Source organism: Sinohyriopsis cumingii, unplaced genomic scaffold, assembly GCF_028554795.1.
Source record: "Sinohyriopsis cumingii isolate HCF-2022 unplaced genomic scaffold, ASM2855479v2 utg000873l, whole genome shotgun sequence".
NCBI lineage: Eukaryota > Metazoa > Mollusca > Bivalvia > Unionida > Unionidae > Sinohyriopsis > Sinohyriopsis cumingii.
The window spans coordinates 2545114-2557693 of NW_028315938.1; the positions used below are offsets into that span (position 1 = coordinate 2545114).

The 12580-nt window shown below is 39.5% G+C and overlaps 1 pseudogene; it reads left to right on the top strand.

The window, feature by feature from the left end:
* Positions 1 to 8372: 8372 nt before the first annotated feature.
* On the top strand, positions 8373 to 11556 carry LOC149773166 (uncharacterized; annotated as a pseudogene).
* The last annotated feature ends 1024 nt before the right edge of the window (positions 11557 to 12580 follow it).

The following is a 12580-nucleotide window of genomic DNA, read 5'->3' on the forward strand; positions in this document are numbered from 1 at the left end:
GAGAGGTTTCGAATTCAAACCCCGCCCGAGCCATGCCGAAGACTTATACAAATGGTAATTGCAGCTGCCTCACGTGGCGCTCGGCGTTAAGAGGTTAGTGTTAGAACTGGTCGGCACGGCCCCATGATAATGTAGTGGGGTGGAACATGATACTACATGTCTGCGTCACGATGAGCCAGTGCAAGACATTAATATACACTATCACAATGCAGACATGGCTACGATATGTCTCAAACTGTTAAAGCTACGTTCAAAATTCAAAACTTGAAAATACAATTTTTTAAAAAAGGAGGAGAAAGACAGAATGGAAAAGCCCCTTCAACTTGTATGAAATTAGTGTACTACAATGTGATCAAGCAAAGAAAACTCTTTAGGGCAATCACTGGTGTAATTCTAACGTGACTGAAGAAATACGAGTGCTATATAAAGCTAAATATGGACAGATCATATACTATATGTAGGAATGGTTTAGGATATTGAAAAAATACGTGTTTAGTAATTTGATATAAGATTAATTAGTTGCGTCAGGCGCTTGGGTCGTGTCTTGTGATGCATGAAGTGAGTTATTAGTATTCCGAGAAACTTGCTAATGACTCCAGTAAAAAAGGAAACCACGAAAACCATACAAGTGTGAAATTGGAGATTTCTCGTGTGGTCGCCATGTCCTTCGAGGAGAATTATGTGGAGTATTTACGAGTTTAAGAAGCCTTTAGTTGACTTGAATATTGTTATAAAGTCCTTGGAACTGGGGAACACATCATACCTATAACCGATTTCCAAACCTTGGGGTTACATAAAGGGGATTGGAGAGCGGGTTAAGAATAGGCCGCAGTAACATGATATCTTACTTATACAGTTTGGTTGGTAAGTATAATCTTTAAAGAGATTTGATAACAGATTTGTTATCTCTAGAGGATAGCGAATTCCTGTGGAATTTCTTTGAGCAGATTTCGAGAAATCAGCTAGATGATGGGTGTCTCGTACGACACGTGCCCCAAAAAAGTTTATAACATAGACCCTTCTTTGCACATTTTATCTCAAGGGACAGAGGTCCATCCACGAGAAATGTCCTGACGAATTTTGTCAAGAGGAAACATCAAAAAGAGGAACGCCCTCTAGGTACTGGGTATTACCCCAAACTCCCAGCAAAAACAACAACACCACGCAAATGTTAATAGATTGTATCGATAGTTTCTACTAGTTGAACACCTGCTAAAAGGCAGATGCACCTGGAATACGCCAAGCGCTTCCTGAATGAGCTGGCAGCGGAGGCTATTGTCGAAGAAGCAAGGATGAAAGAGGAGGTGGAGCAGAGAAGGAAGACAGAAGAGGATACATGATCCCCCTCTCACATAATGATGAAACCTAAGTGTGAGGTAAAGCCATTGGTACATCCACAATCACTTCCAGTACCACAACCAGTAGCTGCACCAAAGCCACAGCCACAACCAGTAGCTGCACCACAGCCACAGCTACAACCAGTACAACCCAGACAGGAGGCAAGGATGCCAATTCATCATTGAGTTAGGAATAGGAGAAGAGAGAGGGAAGTCTTCACTATCCCTGAGACAGAAAATTGGGATGCTGAGGCTAATAATCAAGCCTCTGCACTCCCATCTGCTCAAGTCAACTGGGATAATGACTGGAGCAGGAGATGTATTTGCGCCGCCAGACCAAGGAGATGCCCTTTTCAGGGCTAACCGAAATTCTAGAAACGAAACGCTATTCAGTTTGCCATTGTGTGAATGTGAAGTAGTGTAAATATAAACACTCACTCCTTTCCTGGTGTGAGCGTGTGTGGGGGGGGTGGGGGTTGGGGGGTGTGGGTGTGGGAGTGTAAGCGCTCACGTACGTTTGTGAGGATAGTAGATTATTGGTTTTTGTAAGCGCTAACGTAGGTTTGTGTGGATAGTAGAGTGTGTGGTTGTTTAACCTTCCCTTCCGTGCCGATAGTATATTATGGTTATGTTTTATGTTTCTTTCCGTGTGCGGATAGTAGATTTTGGTTATGTATTTTGCTGCTTCCTGTGTGTGGATATTATATTTGGGTTAGAGTTTGCTGCTTCGCGTGTGTGGAAAGTATATTATGGTTATGTTTGTTGCTGTTTCCCGTGTGTGGATAGTATATTATGGTTATGTCTTTTGCTGCTTGCCGTGTGTGGATAGTATATTATGGTTATTATTTCGCTGCTTCCCGTGTGTGGAGAGTATATTATGTTTTGGGGGGTTTTTTTTGCTGCTTCCCGTGTGTGGATAGTAGATTATGGTTTTGTTTTTTACTGCTTCCGTGTGTGGATATTATATTTGGGTTTGATTTTGGTGTGCTTCGCGTGTGTGGATAGTAGATTTGGTTTTGTTGTTTGCTGCTTCACGTGTGTTGATAGTATATTTGGGTTTGATTTTGCAGCTTCGCGTGTGTGGATAGAATATTATGGTTATATTTTTCTGTCGCATTACGTTTGTGTGTATAGTAGATAATATGAGAAGAGAAAAGATGGGGATGTTTTCTTTCACGTCCGTGTTTTAAATATAAAACTGACAGCGTTCGTCATTCGCGCAATTCTACGGAATAAGCAAGATTAAAGACGACAGGAGTATCAGACTTGTTCAACAACTTGAAAGAGAGTTGGTAATGGATGATAGATGGGGAGTATGTGGTGGAAAGACTTGAAAGAGATTGGAAGTTCCCAGGCAGCTTGGAATTTGCAAACAACCTGAATAAAGCCAGGGTAAACACGGAAGGAATGATAGAAGAAGAGGAAAAGAAGTTGAGAGGTTCTACCCAGCCTGAATATGTCTGAGTGGGAACATTGAAGCAGTCTCTTGAAATTGTTATCAAACATAGGTTATTTTTTGGATGATATCTTCAATTTGACAGAGTGGACTTTTGTCGAAAGGGAACGGGACAAACTCAATAAAGCAAAAGAAATTATAAAAAAAAGTCTTGGAAGAAGTCAAGAAGATTAAAGACAGATGGGCAAAAGATAAGAAAGAGCAAGAGAATATCAAGACAAAAGAAAGATTTGAGCAATAAATCAGAACTGGATGAAGATACAAGACAAGTTTAGAGCGATGGGACATCCAGACTGGATGCCGGACACGGAAAAGAAGAAGAAGAAAGGAATAATTGAAAAAAAAATCAGGCAATGGCTAAAGAAGTGGAGGAAATAGAAGAAAAAGAAAAAGCAGAAGAAACCCAAAGGCCCTTTTCAGGTCACCTCACTGATCTCAAAAAGAAATTTACTTTCTCGCCTCATTTTTTAAAATGTATTAGTGTTAAGTCTGTTTTCTGTTGTATGTGCTATATATTTTCATCCCGCTCTTCGCTCAGTACTGTGACATCACCTTCCCTACTTGCTAAAGTGTTACCAATCTCCCCTACTGTGACGTCAGACGCTCTCTTTCCCTTGTCCCTATACAGGCCCAATACTTTTTTGTTCCTGTATAGTCCCACCCATGTTAACATTTCCCATGTTAAATTCCCCATTGTCCCTAAACAGTCCCTAGGAGGGTCTCTAATGTATTTTCCCATTGTTCCTATAAATCTGTTCCCTAAACAGTCCCGGGGGGTCTGTAATGTATTTTCCCATTGTCCCTGAATCGTTCCACTTCACTACTAGGGTCCATGTCAAAAATCTATATAAAATCTTCCTTACAGAATGTGTTGTATCCAACCCCTTTATCTAGCCTACACTTTCGTGAAATCGGTTTAATAAATATTCTTCAGACTTTTCCTACAATTGGAAAATATATTTAGCTAGACATTTCCGAAGAGGCGTTAAAATAAAAATTCTCTAAGTTGTAGTTCAGTTAGTAAACATATATTGATACAATGAACGCACACTGTGTGTCTCCATACCTTCACGCGCAGGTTTACACTTATTTCGCTGATTTCTCTACAGCAAATTAATTAGGACTTCATACGTAGGTATACTTCATCCCTTAGAGATAAATATCAAATAAGAATCCATCTCAAAACTCGGTAAAGAGGGTATGTAATGTCCCAACTGTATACATAATATATAATCTTCTAACAGCGTGTGTTGTGCCCAAACTCATTTATCTAGGAAACCAATTTTCTTCAAAATTTTCCTACTGCTGGAACTGATCCAAAACTATATAGTTTCCAAGATGCGATGAAATTAAAGTCTTATAAGTCCGTGTCAAATTAGTTCAAGTTATTGCTTAATTGGATCCACATTTTGAGTGGGGTTTTTTTTATACCAGGTACCCTTAGGGTGCCTTTTACATGGATGATTCCTCTCCAAGATATTCATCAGGACGTAATTAGAGGATTGCTTCTATCCCCTATAGGTGAAATGTCATTCAAGGGTTCATGTATAAAGAGTGGACGTTATGGCCCAAATGTAAACATACGATAGAATCTTACGGCATGCGTTCTGCTAGACTTCCTATTTTCAGTCGCCAGTTTCTCGAAATCGGCTCGACAAATTTTCTTTAAACTTTGTATGCGGTTAGAAAAAGGCCTTTTTTTCTAAACAGTATAAGAGGCGTTGAAATCAAAATCCTCTAAGAAAGGTTCCAATGAGTACAAACTATTGATACAGTTTATTAACATTTGCATGGTTTTCATACCCGGCGCCCTTATTTTGCTTTTTAGTCTCCAGATATTCGTCATGACTTCCATCATAGATGGACTCTATCTCCTAGAGATAAAATATCCATAGAGGGTTCATGGCAAGACTGTATAAGGAGAGGATGTTTGGCCCACATGTATATAATCTTAATGCATATGATCTACTGAGCTTCATTTATTTAGTCGCGAGTTCCTTGAATCGGCTTGACAAATTTTCTTTAAACTTTTTCTACTGATAGAAAGGAACCTTATTTCAATACTGTATAGGATGCGTCGAAATCAGAATCCTCTGAGTAAGGGTTCCATAAGTACAAACTATTGATACAGTTAATTAACACTTGCGTGTTTTGATTGATATCCATTACTCCCTAAGGCGCACCTTATTTTGCTATTTCGTCTCCACGAAATTCGTCAGGACTTCCTTCGTAGGTGAACTCTATCTCGTAAAGATAAAATATCAATGAAGGGTTAATATATAAAGAGTGGACGTAATGGCCCAAATGTAAACGTACGATATAATTTTACGGCATGCGTTCTGCTAGACTTCCTTTATTTAGTCGGGAGTTTCTCGAAATCGGCTCAACTAATTTTCTTTAAACTTGTTCTGCTGTTAGAAAGGGGCCTTTTTTCGGTACTGCATAAGAGGCGTTGAAATCAAAATCCTCTAAGTAAGGTTCCCATGAGTACAAACTATTGCTACAGTTTATTAACATTTGCGTGTTTTTGATAGCCGGTACCACCCAATGCGCCACTTATTTTGCTGTTTACTGTAGAAGTATATTCTTTATCCTTTTTAAATTTTTATTACGTAGCGGTAGTATTTTCACGCCTTGAAAATATACAACTCAAAGACCAGGTACTGGGAACTATTTTGCATGCGCTACCTTAGGCCTATCAGAGTATGATTTTAAGCCTCATTTCGATTGTAATCTTGAACCATATATACCACAATAGGAATAACATAAGCCGTCTCCAGACAACGGAATCGTAATTTCTCAATTCCTCTTTCGTATAATTTACAGTTATCCATCACGAATACTGCACGTGGAGTCACATAATCGTTCCATACAGTTAGGTTTTAATATAGACGACTCGGCTCGATGGACACTTATAGTTATCTGACCTGAATTCACTATAAATTAAACCACGTCATCCCGCAATCTCAACAATACTGCAATCCGTGATGTTTGCCCCTGTCAATTGGCTAATTAGTCGCGCTGTGAACACCGACTTCACAAATCAAACAAGTGATCACTAAAATATATGAAATCCTTAAAATGGAGAGCTATATGCAAATGGCGGATACTCAAAAATTTATTAGAATATCAAAGATAGGTATGTAGCAGGAGCATATGTTTTATAATTTTATATTCATGTTTTAATGAGGCAGAAGTAGATATTTTATTATTTTATGTAGCAAATGTTTATTATTGAGTGAAATACAGTCATCAGTTGCAATTATTGTGTTATTGTCAGTTTACACATATTTAGCCATTTAGGTAACCTTGAACTAGGATTACCTGTTAAGAGTTTTGTTCACTGAGCAATGCAACTACCCTGATTGCTGGTCATGCTGGGTTGTTCTATTGTATGAAAAGTGTAAACAACTTTCTGATTGGTTAGGTTGCTACTTGTCTGTATAAACAGCAGTATGAACAGGATATTAGTGGTCAGTCCATTAGAGTTTCTGAAGGATGCTGGTCATGGCATTGCATTATAGTGCCTGATGATTCTTGTGCTTGCAAGATGTAAATTGGCCTTTGTCCCATATGATAAGGTAAATAGATTTATAATATGATTAATGTAATAGTTTATTTATATGTACTCTGCATATTTCTCGGGAATGCATGTTGCTGTATTTTATTACATTTTAATAGGTTATCAACCTGCATTTTATTATTAGCATATCGTTCTGTCCATACCTTTGTTTGTCTGTCTGTCTGTCTGTTCCCTACTTGTGCTCTAAACACTGACTGTTGTTTAGGTTTAGTTGATCCAATATCTCTCTAGATGGATAATTAATAACTATGTGGAGTTGTAAGTTGTTCGCATTGAATGAGAATCAATGTAAACCTGCAGAACAATAATGCACTGATGACGATATTTTTTATTATTGTAGTAAATGTATTTTTTTATTGTGATTGTAGGGTGTATGTTACAAAGCAAGGAGAAATGTCTCAATCTCCACCTATGAACCCAATAATGCATAATAAATCCAATACTGAACAAAACACTGGACTTGTATTTTCTCACCAATGAGTAGATGGCAAATGCGGTAACATTTGGCGCCCACCGTGGGACTTATTGTGCTGAGGGTCGTGGGACTTATCATCCTGAAGCTGAGGTTGTGTATATGTGTATGATGGAAGGAAGGCAGGACCAAGTGGATTAAACAAGAATAGACGCAGTCCGTTCAGTATCACGCTGCCAGTAGATGTGGACATGTGGGTACTCCAGCCATATCAGTTTAGAAGAATACAAATGGAACTCCGGCTGTGTTTATTCTATTTTATTCATGGGATTCAAGAAATGTTTGTGAATCATTTTTATTGGGACTTTGTGGATCATCTGAACCTTGTGATTGACAGTGTCATTCTTCCTGTGCTTATATAGACTGTAATTTGTGTGTTTTGACTCCTTATGACACTGTATAATTTGTTTGTTCATTTAACCTGGACTAAATTGTTCTTTGATGAAGTAGGTAAGAATGGTTATCATCAGTGCAAGTTGAAATAATTTGTATTTATCTATGAATATTTGAACTTGCTATATATATTTTTTTAAAACAATTTTGGTGCATTTATATATTAAGTCCATCATTTAGCAACCCATTGTAAAATATGTTCATATTAATGGAATTTCCTTCCTAATTTTGTTGCCATTATTTTTTTTTCTCCTTAGTACATTTATAGGAAATGTTATTTTGGAAATTTGTTTCATCTTAAAATCTGTTTTATACTAGAGTTAAAATACAGTTAGTTCTGGTTCAATTGATTCGTCCAGAACTATTTTCTCATAGAATGTATTTTTCCCCAATTTTATAATATTCGCTATTGACAGGGCAAACATTGTTCTTTCAGGGTGATCCTTACTTTTTTTAACATATTCTTGCTTAACTGACCATATATAGATATTGCACAGAAGTTTGTGCATTTCTTCGCTTTGATCGCGCGTTTTTTTTTGTGTGAGTACATATGGAGTTCACAGAGGACGAAGTCCAAAACATAGTAGGGGCCTTTAAGGTTTTAAAAGTCAAACCAGAGGCAGACACACCTGCAAATTTCGCAAAGTTGATGGCAGACTTCACGTCTTAGATGGGGTGCACATCCTATTAAGGAAGAGCTGACAGCATCACATGCAATGGCGTCAGTGGCCAGTGGTCCTATATCGGTCACACTACCACATGAATAAAGGATATCGGTATTTTCAGGAGAAAAGAAGAGTGAAACATCGTACGAATTATGGAGATATGAAGTTACATGCTTACAACAAGGCCGGTATCCACAGGACCAGGTATATCATGCCATCAGACGTTTCTTGAGAGGAGAAGCTGGTCGGATTGCTATGCGATTGGGTCTAACAGCATCCATTAAGGAATTGATATCAAAGTTGGAGAGTGTGTATGGAAATGTAGATTTGAAAGAGTCTGTTAGATGACTTTTACAGTGCTCGCCAGAAAAAGGATGAAGATATTTCTACATGGAGTTGAAAGCTGGAAGAATTGTAAAACAAAGCCGTCCAACATGGGTTAGTGAAGACCAGTGAGACAAATGATATGCTAAGGGCTATGTTGTGGACAGGACTTCAACAGACACTTAAGGATGTGTCTGGCCATAAGTGTGATTCACTCAAGACATTTGACGAATTGAGAATAGCTCTTCGTCGTAATGAATCTGAACACAGGCAACGGGAAGATGAGCTAAAACGTACCAAGACAACTATTAATCTTACTGTGGCATCAACTTCAACCACATCACAAAACAAGGAGCTAAGTGAATTGAGAGATCTTGTCCAGCAGCTGTCAAATGAAGTGAAGATGCTTAAGGAGTATTCAGCATCCCGCGTATCCAACAACCAGCAACACTATATGAATCGATTTAGGAATAATAATACTGATGAGAGGAGAGACCGAATATGCTGGCGCTGCGGGCAAATCGGACACATTGCTTCTGTTTGTCGTGTTCGACTAGACCATTCAAAACGGGATTTAAACTTCACGAGGCCTATGGCTGGGGGCAAGCAGTAGGCTTTTCAAGGGGTTGCCCCAAGAAGCATAAAGGAACTGACACGATAGAGCTAGTAGGACAAGATAACGAGGTTTCTGTTGTCATCAATGGTATTAGAGTAAATTCATTGATTGATACCGGATCGACCGTATCAACAGTTAGCCAGACATGTTATAACAAGAATTTGAAGACGACTCAGATTGAGCCCATTACAGACCTTTTGAATGTTGAATGTGCAAATTGAGAGAAGATACCATATAATGGCTACATAGAAGTTGAAATAGAAAGTAATATTCTGCCAAATATGGAAAGACAACGTTGTCTAATGTTAGTCGTGCCAGACAGCAACTACAGTAGTCGCGTTCCTGTGTTACTAGGGACAAACTACTTAATGCGTGCTCTAGAGGAATGCAAAAGTGAGCATGGAGCAAGATTTCGACAGACAGCTCGATTGTCAACTCCGTGGTATTTGACATTCAGATGTTTGACTTTGCGAGAAAAGGAGTTAGCAAAGAGAAACTTTTGTCTAGGTGTTTTGAAGAGCGCAGAGTCACATGATATTATTGTAGAAAGCAATAGCAATGTGATATTGCGAACTTTCGTTGATAAAGAGATACCTTATCATTCAACATGTGCTTTGCTTCAGAATTCGGTGATGTCCACAGTAAATGAAGACTTAGATATTTCTCCAGGCCTGGTGACTTATAATTACAGGAGGAATGGTTTGATAGAAGTTCACGTGTCAAACGTGACTGCCAGACGATTAGTATTCCGCCCAGTGCTATTGTGTGTGAGTTGCAACCAGTGTTTGTGGCTGATATCTCAGCAGATGTGGTTGGAAGGGAGCGAGTAGATGGCCTTCTCAGTCAGATGGACATTACTTCGGATAAACTGTCCAAAGATGAGCAAGAAAAACGAATATATCTTATAAAGAAATTCGAAGACACCTTTTCCAGAAGTGAAACAGATGTGGGATTTACGGCAGCTGTAAAGCATCGCATCAATCTGATCGACGAAACACCTTTTAAACAGAAATATCGTCGGATACTCCCTTCCATGTACAGTGAGGTGAAAGATCACCTTCACCAGTTACTTGCTAGCGGTGTGATTCGTAAATCACATAGTCCTTGGGCCAGCAATGTTGTTTTAGTGAGGAAGAAGGATGGAAAACTTCGCCTGTGCGTTGATTTTTGGCAGTTGAATAAAATGACAATCAAGGATTCCTATTCCTTGCACAGGATAGAAGATATCTTGGACTGTTTGGCTGGATCTAAATATTTTACAGTGCTGGATATGAAGTCAGGGTATCATCAAATTGAATTAGATGAATCTCATAAGGAGAGAACTGCCTTTACAGTGGGTCCACTGGGTTTCTACGAGTTCGAGAGATTACCCATGGGGCTTTGGAATGCACCAGCTACGTATCAGGAATTGATGGAAGAGTGCCTCGGAGATATGCATTTGACCATCTGCGTGATCTATCTAGATGATATCATTATTTTCGGTAAAACCTATGAGGAACATTTAACAAATCTGGAAAAGATCCTAACAAGGCTTAGGGAGTGTGGTTTGAAGTTGTCCCGAAAGAAGTGCCAATTCTTCAAGGAAAGGGTCATATATGTCGGCCATATTGTATCAGAGGCAGGTGATGAGGCAGATCCAGCCAAGATTGACCAAATCATAAACCTGCCAGCTCCACACACCCCTGAGGAAGTGAGACAATTACTTGGATTTGCTGGCTGATACCGCAAGTTTGTGAAGAACTTCTCGAAGATAGCTAGACCATTATCAGAAATAATGCCAAGCACTCGGAAAAAAGCGAGTAAGCGTCAGAAGAAAATTCAACACATACCATGGAAGTGGGAATAGGAACAAGAGAAAGCCTTTCAACAGCTGAAGGATGTTCTTTCTTCACCACCTATTCTAGGCTACGTTGACATTGGGCAACCTTTCGAGCTGCACACAGATGCCAGTCAACACGGCCTTGGTGCAGTTCTGTATCAGATTCAAGATGGTATCAGGCGAGTATTCATCTTTGCCAGCAGAGAGTTAACAAAAAGTGAGCTAAATTATTCAGCACATCGACTGGAATTCCTAGCATTAAAATGGGCAATCACGGACAAATTCAATGATTACCTTTATGGACAGTACTTTACTGTGTACACTGACAACATTCCGCTCACGTATGTTCTTACATCAGCCAAACTTGATGCCACTGGGCATCGGTGGTTAGTTGCTCTAGCCACTTACAACTTTGACATCATTTACAGAGCCGGTTCAAGGAATTCGGACGTAGACGGTCTATCTCGGTTGCCATGTGTAGAGAGCAGGAGCAGTACCAAGGATATGAAGACTATTACTAGAGAGACCTTACACGCTCTCTATAATTTAACTAGTGCCCAGCCATTTGTTGAAAGTCTTTGTATGTCTGCAGATGTTGTTGACAACATTGACTCTGGTTCGGGAATATTTGCAATGACAGACAGAGATTGGAGAGTTGCTCAGTCGAATAATCCGGTTATAAGGGAATGCGTCAAGCATGTACGAGACAAAAGAAGGCGTAATCGACAGTTCCTACCTACTGAAAGAGATCATTTAGGATTATTTCGGACTTTTGACAATTTATGCCTGCGAAGAGGTATGCTATACCGGAAGACAAGTGCTGATGATCATAATCAACTACAGCTGGTACTTCCCAAGTCTCACCGTGAGGAGGCTATGCACTACTTATGATGATTGCGGTCATTTAGGCCAAGACAAGACGCTTTCTCTTCTAAGGGATAGATTCTATTGGCCGCTTATGGCAAAAGATGTGGAAGTATGGATCAAAAAATATCGTCGTTGCATGCTTAGAAAAGCGTCAACGGATGTTCGAGCACCACTCGTCGACATAGTGACCACACAGCCATTGGAACTCGTTTGCATCGATTTTCTGACTCTTGAGATGTCCAAAGGAGGCTACCAAAATATACTGGTTATTACAAATCACTTTACCAGGTATGCACAGGCCATTCCGACAAGAAACCACACAGCCAGGAATACAGCTGAGGCTCTATTTAATAGTTTTATAGTGCATTATGGTATGCCCCAGCGTTTTCATTCAGACCAAGGTGCAAACTTTGAAAGCAAGATCAAGGAATTATGTCAAATTACTGGAATAAAGAAGTCTCGCACGACACCCTATCATCCAATGGGCAATGGTATGTGTGAGCGATGGAATAGGACACTGCTAGGTATGTTGGGAACTCTCGACCCAGATCAGAAAAGGGATTGGAAGAGCTATTTAGGACCATTGGTTCATGCATATAATTGTACGCGCCACGAGTCTACAGGCAGACTCCATTCGTTCTGATGTTTAGAAGAGAGCCACGTTTACCTATTGACCTCGCATTTTGATTAGATAAGGGTATTGGATCAGACAATTTGTCTATTTATATAAAATCTCTTCGGAACCGACTGGAAGAATCGTACAAACTAGCCACATGTCTTGCGGAAAAATCTCAAGAAAAACAGGAGGGCATGTGACATAAAAGCAAGAGATGCAACTCTTCTGCCTGGGGATAGGGTTCTTGTGAAGATAGTGGCATTTGATGGAAAACACAAAATTGCTGATCGTTGGGAAACTAATGTTTACATTGTGGAATCCAAACAAAACCCGAATATCCCAGTATACGTTGTTCGATCGGAAGATGGCAAAGGACCGAAACGCACTCTTCATAGAAATATGCTGCTTCCTATTGGCGCCTTGCCGATTCAG